The sequence below is a fragment of the Vicugna pacos genome, chromosome 7 (assembly GCF_048564905.1).
Source record: "Vicugna pacos chromosome 7, VicPac4, whole genome shotgun sequence".
Taxonomy (NCBI): Eukaryota; Metazoa; Chordata; class Mammalia; order Artiodactyla; family Camelidae; genus Vicugna; species Vicugna pacos.
In genome coordinates, this window is record NC_132993.1 from 19,321,872 (window position 1) to 19,334,933 (window position 13,062).

The following is a 13,062-nucleotide window of genomic DNA, read 5'->3' on the forward strand; positions in this document are numbered from 1 at the left end:
ATGAAGCTTGGTAGTGTGAGGATTTTCTCTTACTTGCAGACAAGAGCATCTGGTTAACTCCTCCCCCTTCAATCTCGGATTAGACTCTCCAGTGACTTACAGTTCCCTGTACGTTTCCTGTCGTGGACTTGCCACACTAGTCGTGACGGACTGTTTACTTCTCGGTACCAGAAGCTCTGTGAGAGCAGGAACTTTTTCTTCTTCACTGTTGTGCCCTTAGGAGCTAGCCTGGTGCCTGGTAACTGATAAGTTTTTAATATCTATACTTACTCATATTATCCTGGAAGTAGACACAGGGTTTCTGGGGCGGGGACAGGTTATTACTTACGTCAATAACCTAAGACAAGAGACTCCGAGTGTGTAACCCTGGAATGTTTCCACAACCCTGGTTTCATCATCCTTCTGAATAGAAACACATAGCTCAGGGAAGATCAGTCTTTCACTGTGTATTTAGTCCTATTTTAAGTTCTAAGGCCTTTTCTTTAACCCAGGTCCCAGTACATTTTCCCAGAAAGCTCTTACTGTGCAGAAGTACAAAAATGCTCATGTCCTGACAGTGAGAGTAGGTGCTCAATAAACTACTTGTTAAATGTTGAACAAATTAAAAGAATAAATTTAACCCAGCTGGGGCAGGGATTAGGGGCTTTACTGGGGCAGTCGGGGGAAAGTGTAGCAGAATCATCTGGGGGAGTTTTTCTCTCAACAGTATACTTCCAACCCCCAGACTCTGACCTGCTTCTGTTACTGTCATATTCCTTAGGCATTTGGATTTTTGTGGCCAGAAAGGAGGTGAGAACCTGGACATAGCCTGCCATGTGTTTGAATCCCCTCTGTAGCCTTTCTGATTAAAGTTAGTAATGGAACCTTTTATCTCGACACCTGATACCAAGGCTGCCATGTCAGCATTTATGTTCATTCCAAACGATTCTTCTGTTTTGTGTTTTTCACATGGATTTTATGGGACTTTTTAAAGGCTGTTTCTTTTTTATTGATAGTTTGCCATTTTTTTTTCAGAGAGTTTGAGGCAACTCTACAGCAAAAATACATGAAATCAAAAAGCATATAAACAGAAAATCAGAACTAAGAAAAAGATTGGAGACATGTTGATTGATTTAAATTCAGATTTAACTCTTCTCCTTTTGAGGTATAATTGACATATATTCTATCAAGTCCAGTGGTACACCATGATGACTCGATATTTATATATATTGGGTAATTAGCTTTATTTTTTTATTTTATGTTTAGAGGAGGTACTGTGGATTGAACCCAGACCTTGTGCATGCTAAGCACACGTTCTACCACTTGACCTATACCCTCCACTGATACTTGTATATATTAAGGAGTGATCATAACCATAAGTCTAGTTAACATCTGTCACTAGACAGTTACAGATTTTTTTTCTTGCAATGAAAACCTTTAAGACTCATTCTCTTAGCAACTTCCAAATATGCATTACAGTATTATTAACTATAGTTGTCATGCTGTCAGTTACATCCTCAGAGCTTATTTATTTTATAACTGGAAGTTTGTACCTCTTGCCCACTCCCAGCGCCTCACCTCTGGTAACCACCAGTCTCTTCTCTGTATCTATGAGCTTGGTTTTTGTTTTTGTTTTTAGATTCCACATATACATGAGATCATATGGTGATTGTTTTTCTCTGTCTGACTTACTTCACTGGTATGATGCCCTCAAGGTCCATCCATATTGTCAGAAATGACAAAATTTCATTCTATTTTATGGCTGAATAATATTATGTTGTCTATATATACCACATTTTTTAATCCATTTATTCATCAGTGGACACTTAGGTTGTTTACATATCTTGGCTATTGTAGATAATGCTACAGTGAACACAGGGTGCAGATATCTTTCTGAGTTAGTGTTTTCATTTCCTTCAGATGAATACCCAGTGGCTCTCATTTTTGTTGTTGCCTGCTGGAAAATGGCAGACATCAGTTATGTTCATGGTTCTTAACATTTTCATTTAAGTCACAGACCCCTGTGATGAAATCCGTGCATCCTCTTCTGAGAAAAGTTGAACACACGCACACAGATTCAACTTTGCTATAATTTTGGGCCCATCTTTCCCCCATGAAACCTTTTGTTACCAGAGAGGACAAACTATACCCATTTCTTAGGAAGGAAGAAAATATTCTTAGTACTAGTTTCTAAAAAAATTGTTTCCATAATAAAATATTTCAAACACAGAAAAATAAACAGCAAATAAAAACTAAGCTATCGAATATTATCAGTTTTATAATATTTGCTTTAGTTTTGTTAAGTAATAAAATACCACCGACAAAATAGAAACTTCCTGTTTAGCATTTTTCACCTTATTCTCTCTTCTTCCTCAGCAGAAACTACTATCTTGAATTTAGTTCTAACATTACCACATGTATTTTATACTCAGTGCCTTTGTATACATCTGTAGCTTTAGAAATATATGTACACATACATATATACTTATATATAACATTACTTTATATGATTTCAAATTTTATATGATTGTTTTACTGTCTGTGGTCTTCTGCAACTTTTTTTTTACCTAACATTTTTTTCTTTACTGTGGTAAAAAAAAACACATGAGATCTTCCTTCTGAACAGATTTTTAGGTGTATAAGCACAGTGTTGTACAGCAGATTTCTAGAGCTTCTTCATCTTGCATGGCTGAAACTCTGTGCCCACTGAGTATCAACTCCTCCTTCCCCCTTCCCCCTAGTCCCTGGCAACCACTGTTGTACTTTCTCTGCTTCCATGAGTTTGACTACTTTAGCCACCTTATTGTATTAGTGGAATTATGCAGTATTTGTTGTTCTGCACCTGGCTTATTTCGCTTAACGTAATGTCCTCAGGGTTCATCCATGTCACATATGACAAGACTTCCTTCTTTTGTGGCTGGGTAATATTCCATTGTATGTATACACCCCATTTTCTTTATCCATTCATCCACTGATGGACAGTTAGGTTGTTTCCACCTTTTGGCTATTGTGAATAATGTCGCAGTGAACATGGGAGTACAGAGATCTCTCTGTGAGATCTCGATTTCAATTCTTTTGAATAAATATCCAAAGGTAGGATTTCTGGATCACTTAATAAGTTCTATTTTTAATTTTTAAGGAGCCACCATATAGGTTTCCATAGCAATTGTACATTTCACATACCCACCAGTCGCACACGAGGATTCCAGTTTACCCACATCCTTGCCAACCATTGTTAGTTCTGCTTTTTGAAATAATGGTCATCCTAGCAGGTGTGAGGTGATATTTCATTGTGGCTTTGACTTACATTTCCCTCATTAGTAGTGTTGAACATCTTTTCATATACCTGTTGGCCATTTGTATGTCTTCTTTGAGGAGAAGTCTATTTAAATAAGCAGTTACTTGATTTTTTTTGCTACTGAGTTGTAGAAGATCCTTATTCATTTTGGATATTAACCTCTTATTGTATATATATTTGCAAATATTTTTTCTTATTCTGTGGATTTTCCATCTGTTGATTATTTCTTTGGCTTTATGGAAGCTAACATTGTTTTTTAAAAATAACAATTATTCATCTTTGGTACTTATAGCTGTTCTTGATTCTTTTAACTATATGTAGTATTTCATTATAAGACTATACCACCATATGTTTCTCCATTCTCCCCTTAATTCATGGTTGAGTTGTTTCCAGGTTTTTGCTGTTACAAACAATGCTACCAAATACTCTTAACACATGCCTCCTTGTGTACATGTGCCAGTTCTCTAGTGCACATATTCAGAAGTGCAATTGCTTGGGAAGACATACTAGCTTTTTTATCTTTACGACATATTGCCAAATTGTTCTCCAAAGTGGTTGAATCTGTTAAAAAAATCTTTTTATTATGATACCGTATTTTGCCAGTCTGGTGTGGCTCATCTCTTGTTGTAGTGTTAAATTGCATTGTACTGAGTTTGGACATCTTGTGTTTATTTTCCACTCAGATTTCCTTTCCACTAATTGGCTATCCACAATTTTTTCTATTTTTAAATATTAATCTGTTTATGTTTACTTCTTGATTTTTAGGAGTTTTTCATGTATTCTGTAAATTAACGATTTATTGGTTTTTAAACTATCTTTTCTCAGTCCGTGGCTTGATTTTTCATTTTGTTTAAAGACTCTTTTACTGTTTAGAATTTTTAAAAAATTTAACATAGTAATATTTATCAGTGTTTTACTTTATAATTACTCCTTTTAATATCTTATTTTTAAAAGCATTCATTATAGCAAGGATTTTTGTTTTTCTAAAAGCGTCTTTTTTTTTTTTTTACATTGAAGTCTTTAATTAGCCCGAAAATGTTTCTCTGTGGTGTGAAACATGGATTTAATTTTATTTCCTTACAGATGATCTATGTCTTACACCACTGTTCAACAGTCCATCCTTTTCCTGCCGATTTGTGGTACTACCGCTATTACATACCAAATTTCCAAACATATGTCTTTTTCTGGGTGTTATATTGCTTTTATTTGTCTGTACTATTTTACTTACTATGGTTTAATGTCTTAACATTTTGGAGAAGCATGTTGCCTGTTTTCTTCAAGTTTGTGAAGGCTATTCTTGACTTTCTTTTTCTTAAGAATTTTAGGACCAACTTATCATGGTCCATGAAAAACCCTGTGGAGAGTTTTATTAGAATCAAATTGAAATCCAGTTCAATTTAAGGATATTTATTAGGTCTTCCATCCACAAACGTGTATTTTTTTCGTTTCCTCAACTCTACTTTTCTCCATAAAGCTCTTGAAACTTTGTTAGATGTATTATTAGAAATTTATTATTAGAAAGCTTACAGCTAACTTTAGTTGTCTCCCTTTCCTTCCCTTCCCTTCACTTCCCTTTCTCCCTTCATTTTGATTTTTGTTTATCTTGCAAAATGACCACAGTAAGTTCAGTTCACATTCATCACCATACATACACAATTTTTTTCTTGTGATGAGAACTTTCCAGATGCATTCTGTTAGCTACTTTCAAATACACAGTACAGTATTATTCACTATCGTGACCATGCTGTACATTGTATCCCTATAATTTACTCATTTTATACCTGTAAATTTGTGCCTTTTGATCCCCTTTACCTTTTGCCCACCCCCCATCTGTACCTCAGGCAACCAGCAATCTGTTTTCTTTATCCTATGAACTCAGATTTTTTTTAAGTTGCCATTTTAAATGGTAGCTTTTCCTAATTAAATTACAAAGGTTTTTTTTTGACTTACAGGAATTATATTAATTTTTTGTATATTGACCTTATATCCGTCAACATTGATGAACTTGTTTTTGTATTACTTCTAATAGCTTGCCTTCATAATTCTTTATATAAATAATTATCACTTGGAGATAAGGACAATTTTGTGACTTCATTTAAAATTTTATATCTCATTTTAATTTCTTCTATTACATTGACTAGGACCTCGCCTCTGTGCTATTGAATAGAAATGCTGGTTATAGTCTTCTTGGTCTAATTTCCTGGATTTTGAAGGAAATATTTGTATCATTTAATCATTAAGTATGATTTTGTTGTAAGTTTTTGATGAAGCTAAGGAAGTTCTATTCTTTATATGCTAGGGTTATTATTATTTTTCAATCATGAAGTTTGGTCAAGAATTTTTAAAAAATATATTCATTCTCTAAGGACAAATCTGACCTTGGATGAACTTTCTACTTAGTCCCTATGAATCCTAATACAAGTGGAAAGTCAACCATATTACTAGGCAGCATTACTTATAGTAAAATCAACCTTTATTTGGTAAATGTATTTGGACTAGGAGGAACTATACCCGAACTCTCAAATTCTTGGTTAGAAGCAATAGTTTTGAGCTTCCCTGGGACCTCTTTTCAGAGATGGGTATGAACTTTGTGGGGACCCTGGAAGCTGTGGCTGGGACCATTATTTGAGGTATTGGGACATAAGGCTTCTAAGCTAGTGCGACTCTGCACCCACCCTGTGATTCTCATTTCCTTGTACCTGAGCTGTCATCTGAATGCCTACGAGAATAGTTCCTGGTTGGCCATGTGGACTCCTGGGAGGACTCTTCCTATGAAAAGAGCTGAAACCTGAAACTGCCCTACTGGCATGCTGTGTTTTCTTTTTATGCTTTCTGAGTAAATGGCTGCTATGTGTGCCCTTTGGTAATTGGGTAGCTTAGAATGTGTAGCTAGAAGTCCCACATGGGCAGTGCACAGGGCATTCAAACAAAATACAGAATTAAGTTTACTGGGGCTGACCTGAGTTTATAACTCTCACTTAGAACCTTCGATTTCTAGTTTTCACCTATTGGAAAACTCATATTTGCATTGATTATAAATTAATATTATAAATTTAAATTTATAATATATACTATATTGTTTAAATTTTTTTGTTTTAGATTTGGTGTATGTTTACCAACTCAAAAATGATTCTTCTACTAAAAAAAGTTTGATAACTAATGTTCTAGACCTGTATGGTTAAATGGGTAGGTATTTGCCCTTCTAATAGGGCTTTTAAAATTAAAATTAAATTAAAAATTCAGTTTCTTGGTTGCACTAGCCTCATTTCAAGTCTCAGTAGTCACATGTGGCTGGTGGCTACCTTACTGGACAGTATAGATACAGAACATTTTCATCATCATAGAAAGTTATGTTAGACAGACTTCCTAGGTTTTATTTTTTATTTATCCAGATTATCTGTGAACTTTATATTTTTACTGTAAATGTTTATAGGCTTTAAGAAACTGCTGGATGAACCAATCAAGATATGACTCAGAGACAGTACTGAAAACCCCAGTGTGCTATCATAATAATCTGCTAGATAAATGGTTCTCAGATTTGCATGACAGGACAAATTCTGTTTTTCCTGAGACTTATCATTGCATCATGGCTATTGTGAATTTTGTAATTGATTGGTTTTCTCTTTTTGCTTTATCAACCTGTTAGTGTAAGGCCAAATTTATGGTTTAATTTAAGTAACCTCCTGGCCTATGTAATTGCATGCTGCTTTTTCTTGTTTGAATTTTATATTTATAAAATACAATTTTATTGTAATGTGTGCATTTTTATGTTGTATAAATTCTTTGAGAAAAGAGGTGGAGCATAAAAATAGTAACAAATAAATACCTTCAAGATTTTGATTGATATGTCACTTACTACTTATTCATTTATTAAGAGCCACTTATTACTGAACTTCATTGTTGAAAATAAGTGAAGGAGCTAAAAATAGTTCTTGGCTGATAGTGATTAATAATACCCATGCATGTGATCTGGGCTGCTTTACAAATGAAATGATTTAGAATGTACACCTGTCATAAACTGAGTTTAATTCATTTTTCTAAAATGTTTTTATATTTCAAAATAATGTTTGAAGAATTGTCATACCAAAATACATTGTTAAAAATTTCAGGCTGCTTAGTATTGCTAGGGAGGTTCAACCAAGAATCTGAGTATTCAAACTGATTAACCGAGTTTAAACAGAGGGTAAAGTGCTGTTTTGTTTCTTTATGGAATCTTCTGTATCTTTTGGATAACAGAGTTTAATTCTGGGCACTTAAGCCTTCGCAGTGTACTTTTCTTTTAAATTTTTATTCTGGAACTTAGAAGCAGGCCAGCATTATGTATGCCTCTTACATTCTGTAGCTTTCCTTGCTTCTGAAAACACTTAAAGCAACTTACCCATTTCAGCAAGTAACTTCATAAAAAATAAAACCAACCTCACCTAAAAGAAGTTGAAGAATTAAGTATTCCCATCTGTCAGTGTTGAGAGACTTGGGCAATATATTTGATTTCACGTTTTCTAGTTGCTCAAGTGAGAAAAAGAAACACGGAGTTATATAGTTGTCCTGTACCGACAACCGGAAGCATATAAACATCTGCAGAAACCAAACATTTCCTGGAACTAAACTCGAGCAGAAATTGATCACGTGAATCTTTGTTTAAAGAACCTTGTGAAAAATATCTTCAACCACAGTTATGTAAAAGACCCAGGAGTGCAGCTCACGTGGACCTACCTGGCTCCCCGGAGCCTGAGGAGTCTGCGGGAACCGGCCCTGGAGGCGCATGCGCCGGCGCGGGGCCGGGCGGGGGCGGGGGCTCCGGGAGCGCGGGGCCCCGCCCCGCTGCTGGGCGGAAACCCACTAAGGGGGCGGTGGGGGGAGGGTAGGGAGTCATACTGTTGGTAGCGCCGTCAGTTTTTCCTCTAAAGATTAGGCGCCGTCAGCGTGGCTTTTATATCGGTGCTGAGTTTATTCTGTCCATGTTCAAGTTCTCTGACGAATGCCTTGAGTGGAGATATTTTATTTTGTAGATTAATGTGAAGCTTTGAAGGACGCAAACGCTTTTCATGGAATTTCAAGAGCTGGGCTTGTATTTTTCCCCATTCAGAAGTCTAGTTCACGTCAGGGTGAAGGACAACAATGGAATCTTTTTTTTCCCCCCAAGGAGCTTATGCTCATTAATTTAAGTTATCATAACAGAGTAACTTAAGACTTCACAACTTACGTGACATGGAAGGAATAACTTTGGGCTGAAGTATGTAAGGGCCAAATATAACAAACTATTCATCTTTTCCATGGAAAACTTAAGTATGGTCATCATAGCGGAGTTTCTTTAAAGAATACTTGTATCCCTTGGACCTGCTAGGGTGAGTTAACGTAAAGAAAAAAAGAATTTAGACCCTTTAGCTTGTCCTGTAGGCATAGATTGACCTTTATGTGTTTACCAGATACAACAGTTTTAATATAGGTGTTAATTAATTAGCTGCTCATTTTGGTAAAAACTAACCAGATGCCTCTTAAGATTGAGTCATACCTAACCAGCATGTAAGAAGATGTGGGTACTGGGCTTTAGGAAGGCATCTTGGGGGGTTTTGAAGTCTGATGATGTATACCTGTCATACAGGGTTATTACAAGAATTATGTCTGATAACATCGATAAAATGCCTGGAACACAGCAGGTTCTTAATAAATGTTCATCATCCTCTCATGTTACTGATAAGGGCCATATATACAGTTCTTTTAAAATTTTTATACTGGGTCATATAAATACATGCTTTTAGTCATGTTCAGATCTATCCTGATGTTAGCAGTGTTGTTTTATATTGATACTTAAGAAAAGCACTAATAACATGTATTGAAAGTGTATAGTTTCTCATTAGATTGTAGGTTGATGATAATTCAAGAAATAATGCAAATGGTTTTGAATTTCTTTGTGAAACAAGACAAGGTTTAACACTGTTCAAGAGTAGAATAATTGTATCAGAATTCAACTTGCTCCAGTTTTATCTGTGAAATTTAATTTATCCTATTAAGAGACTGCATTGATAAAATATTCCTATTCAGCTTCCACTAAGAACCAAGTGGAGGCTTGGAGTCTGGGGATTAGGAGTAGAAGTGTGTGTTGGCTGGTGCAGCCTAGCCTGTGAGAATCATGGGACTCTTGGAAGACAGGCTTTACTCATGAAAAGGACCCTGGAAACATTTGGCTATAGGCTGAAAAATGTTTTTGGGAGCGTTAAAGCCTTGATAGATATACCTGAGAAGTTTAAAGAAGAACCTTGAAAAAAGAAAGCAGCCATAACTAGACCCACAGTCACTGTTCTTCCTACCATCCAGTTTAAGCCTCTGCATGGCTGCATGGTCTCCCTACAGACAGTGCAGCAAATAATGTAACAGGAATAGCTCCAGAGCAACTGGCAAGACAGTGCTCCCAGGCAAGCATTAGTAAATAAACATATCCCTCCCCAAAGGAGGAAGCGGTTGGATAGTTGCAGTTTAAGTTGAGGGAGTTGGTATTGATAATTGAGACCCACGTGTCATACAGGAAGTTTAAAATACAGGAAAATTAAAATTTCTAGGAAATATGACATCAACGATGAAATTATATTAAGACTTTTTGTGCAAGTTACTGTGCAGAATTTAATTGTAACTGCATGGTCCATGCTCTCCAGGAGCTTGCTGTTAAGAACAGTAGGATCTGGAGATTTAAACTTTCCACCCATGATATTATTTACAGCCATTTTTTAGTTTAATAAATATGTATTAGAGATCTGTTATGTGCCAGGCACTTTCTTGCTACCAGAGGGATACAGTATTGAACAAAACAAGAAATTCTTCCCTGAAAGAGCTTGAATTCTATAGGGGGAAAGAGAGAAAGAAAAAAGAACAGTGACTTATACTCTGAATGATAAGGGAAAGAGTTGGTGAGTTTTGAGCAGAGGAGTGGCGTGATGTGATTTTGTTTTATCGATATGACTCTGGCCTTTTGGTCTGAAAACACTGTGCAGTGAGATAAGGCAAGAATCAACTGGGAGGCTCTTGGAGTAATCCAGATGGAGATGATGGAGGCTCAGATGACAGTAGTGGTGATGAAAGAAGGGAGACGTAGGCAGAATTTAGATACATTTAAAAAATAGAGCCAACAGGAGATGCTAATGGGTCGACGATGGGGTATGAGGAAAAGAGGAAAGTCATAGATGACTTCGAGTGTTGAACTGTCATTTGGCAACATGGGGAATGCTGTAGGAGCGTCAGTCTTAGGAGGGAACATCAGGAATTTGTCATGGGGTGATGATAAGTGTGAAATGTCTATTAGACATCCAGAGGGAGTCAAGTAGGGAGCTGAAAATATGAGCCTTGAGTTCAGGGAAGAGGTTTAGGCTCTTACAGGTGGTATTTAAAGTGATGAGACCCACTGAGATGACCAAGGGGAGGGAGTACAGTTAGAAAAGAGTTCTGAGAACTCAGAGCCCTGGGTCACTCTAACATTAAGAGGCTGAGATCATGAGGAGAAGTCTAAGAAGAAATGGCCATGAAAGAGGAGGAGAGCCAGCAGTGTGGTGTCCTGGAAACCAAGCAAAGCATGTGTTTAAGAAACAAGGGATCCTGTCTCTGGGGATAACAGTGGTACCTGCCTCTCAAAGGGTGATTGTGATGAACTGTTTAAATGGATGAGATAAACTCATTAAAGTGCCCTGCCTCAGTGCCTGGCTGCTCGGTCGTTCAAAGTGGAAGTCATTTGGTGGCTTAACAGCAGTTTCAGGGGAGCAATGGGGACAAAAGCCTGGTTGGAATGAGTTCAGGTGAAAATGGGAAGAAAGAATTGGAGATAGTAGATACAGTCAGCTCTTTTGAGTATTTCTATGAAACTGGATTAGAGAAATGGAGAGTTAACTCATGGGAATGTGGGGTCAAGAGAAAGTGTGTGTGTGTATGTGTGTGTGTGCCTGTCTGTCTGTCTGTCTCTCTGTCTGTCTGTGTCTTTTAAATTAGGAGAAAGTACAGGCTGTTTATAGGCTGATGAGATTCATCCTACGTAGAGGGGGAAATTGATGATGTTGTTGAATTTGGGATAATGAATTGTTTTGGTCACAGGTTGCCTGGAGTAACTAGATTGTCCTTTGTCCCTTTATCCTCTCCTTCTCAGTGTTTCATTCATTCATCCATCACATATTTACTGAAGGTTCACAGTGTGCCAAGGATCAAGCCAGGGGCTGAGTAAACGGGTGATCAAGGGGTGAATCAAACAGGAGCGATCCCTATGCTCTCTGGGGGAGCTTTTACCATCTGGTGGTAAAAACATCAGATAAATATATACAGATTTCAATGAATGCTTCATAAGAAGAATATGGAGAAAATGTGTTGGTATAATTTAGATTGGGGGGAGAGTGCATTAGAAGACCCTCAGATAGGAAGGATGGTCATGACCGAGAAGGAAAGCATTCCAAGCAGAGGGAGCAGAGAATGCAAAGGCCTGGAGTAGGGGAGAACTTGATACTTAAGGGGATTTGAGGGGTGGCCATTGTGGCCCAAGAGGTAGAAAGGGACCGGGTCGTACAGAGCTTTGGAGACCTTTTAAGATTTTTATATCCTAGGAGCAGTGGGAAGGCATTGATGAGCTTTTAGGTGAGAAGGGACATGGCGATTTTGCATTGGGGGAAAAACCCACCTGTGCTGCATTGAGTCATAGTAGATGGACTGGAGGGGTCAAGAGTGGAAAAGACCAGTTTAGGCAAAAAGTGTCTGTAAAATAGAGAGATGTTTACATCTGAGATGTTTACAATTCTGTTAGTAAGACAGAGTTGAGAATACCCTCTACTTAGCAGAATTTACTTTGAGCTTAGCAGGTTTCTCAGCACCTGCGAAGAGAGCCTTTTTTTTGTTAAAAGTAGTATCAGTACAGAAAAGTCAGATGAAGATGTCAGTGATTTCAGATTATTTAACATAAAATAACACTTTAAAAAAGATTCTGGTACTTTGTGAAAAATCTGAAATAATAAACTTGTTTTCAAACTTTTTTCCAGAAAAAATACCAGTGACACAATATTTAGAGACAGACTGTTTAAGAAAATGGATTAAACTACATGAATATATACTGAGAATAATCAATATAATTATGGTATTTTAAGTGTTCATATAATATAAAGAAACCTTTAAATTTTTGCCTTAATGTAGTGATTGTGCATTATTTTTAATTTTTAGAATAAAACCAATATAATAAAAACAGTTTATTGATTAGTAAATATTTCAAAAGTTCCCCTTTTCACTTTGAAAAATATCTTAAGTTTGTATGATAAATTGTATGATCAGAGATAGAGGATCTCTACCAGTTGAAGGCTCAGACTGGTAAAAAAGCGATCAAGTTACAGTACAGGATGCATATTCTATTGTGTTAATTTAGGCTTCCTCTTAAAGAGCTTTCTTAAAACAGAAGGGCAGTTGTAATACCAAGTATTGCTATATCAGGTCACCCACAACTCCAGGGCTGTGAATTAATTTCTGAGCCCTGACTTGAAAAAAAAAAAAGAGAAAAGAAGAAACAGAAGTTACTTCCTACCTAGAGAGTCCACTCCTGAGATTTCCATCTCGGTTGTAACTCCAGTTTTCCTTCTTACACTGGCATTTGATTTATACTTTTCAGGGTGAGAAGAGTTTGGATATTTCACCGTCCGGGGTTTTTCTGCCTCGCTGATGATTTAAGCTCAAGCCTGCCAGTTTTATGGGAGATGATAGAAAACACCCTGTGACCTCTTGAGTAAGTAGATGCTGCCGAGTTTTGTGTTTTACTGCTTTAAAAGAAAAAAGGA

At 36.8% G+C, this 13,062-nt stretch overlaps 1 protein-coding gene across 15 annotated transcripts in view; it reads left to right on the forward strand.

Moving 5' to 3' along the window:
* Window positions 1–13,062, forward strand: part of LOC140697334 (uncharacterized) — a 225,267-nt gene that overhangs the window by 43,786 nt on the left and 168,419 nt on the right. For 14 of the 15 annotated variants that reach the window (XR_012074272.1, XR_012074273.1, XR_012074269.1 and 11 more), the window contains one exon: window positions 12,897–13,010. The gene's annotated coding sequence lies outside the window, so the exon portion shown is untranslated. Of the gene's footprint in view, window positions 1–8,566; window positions 8,623–12,896; window positions 13,011–13,062 lie in introns of those variants that run through there. The other variant, XM_072964464.1, reaches the window with a different exon arrangement.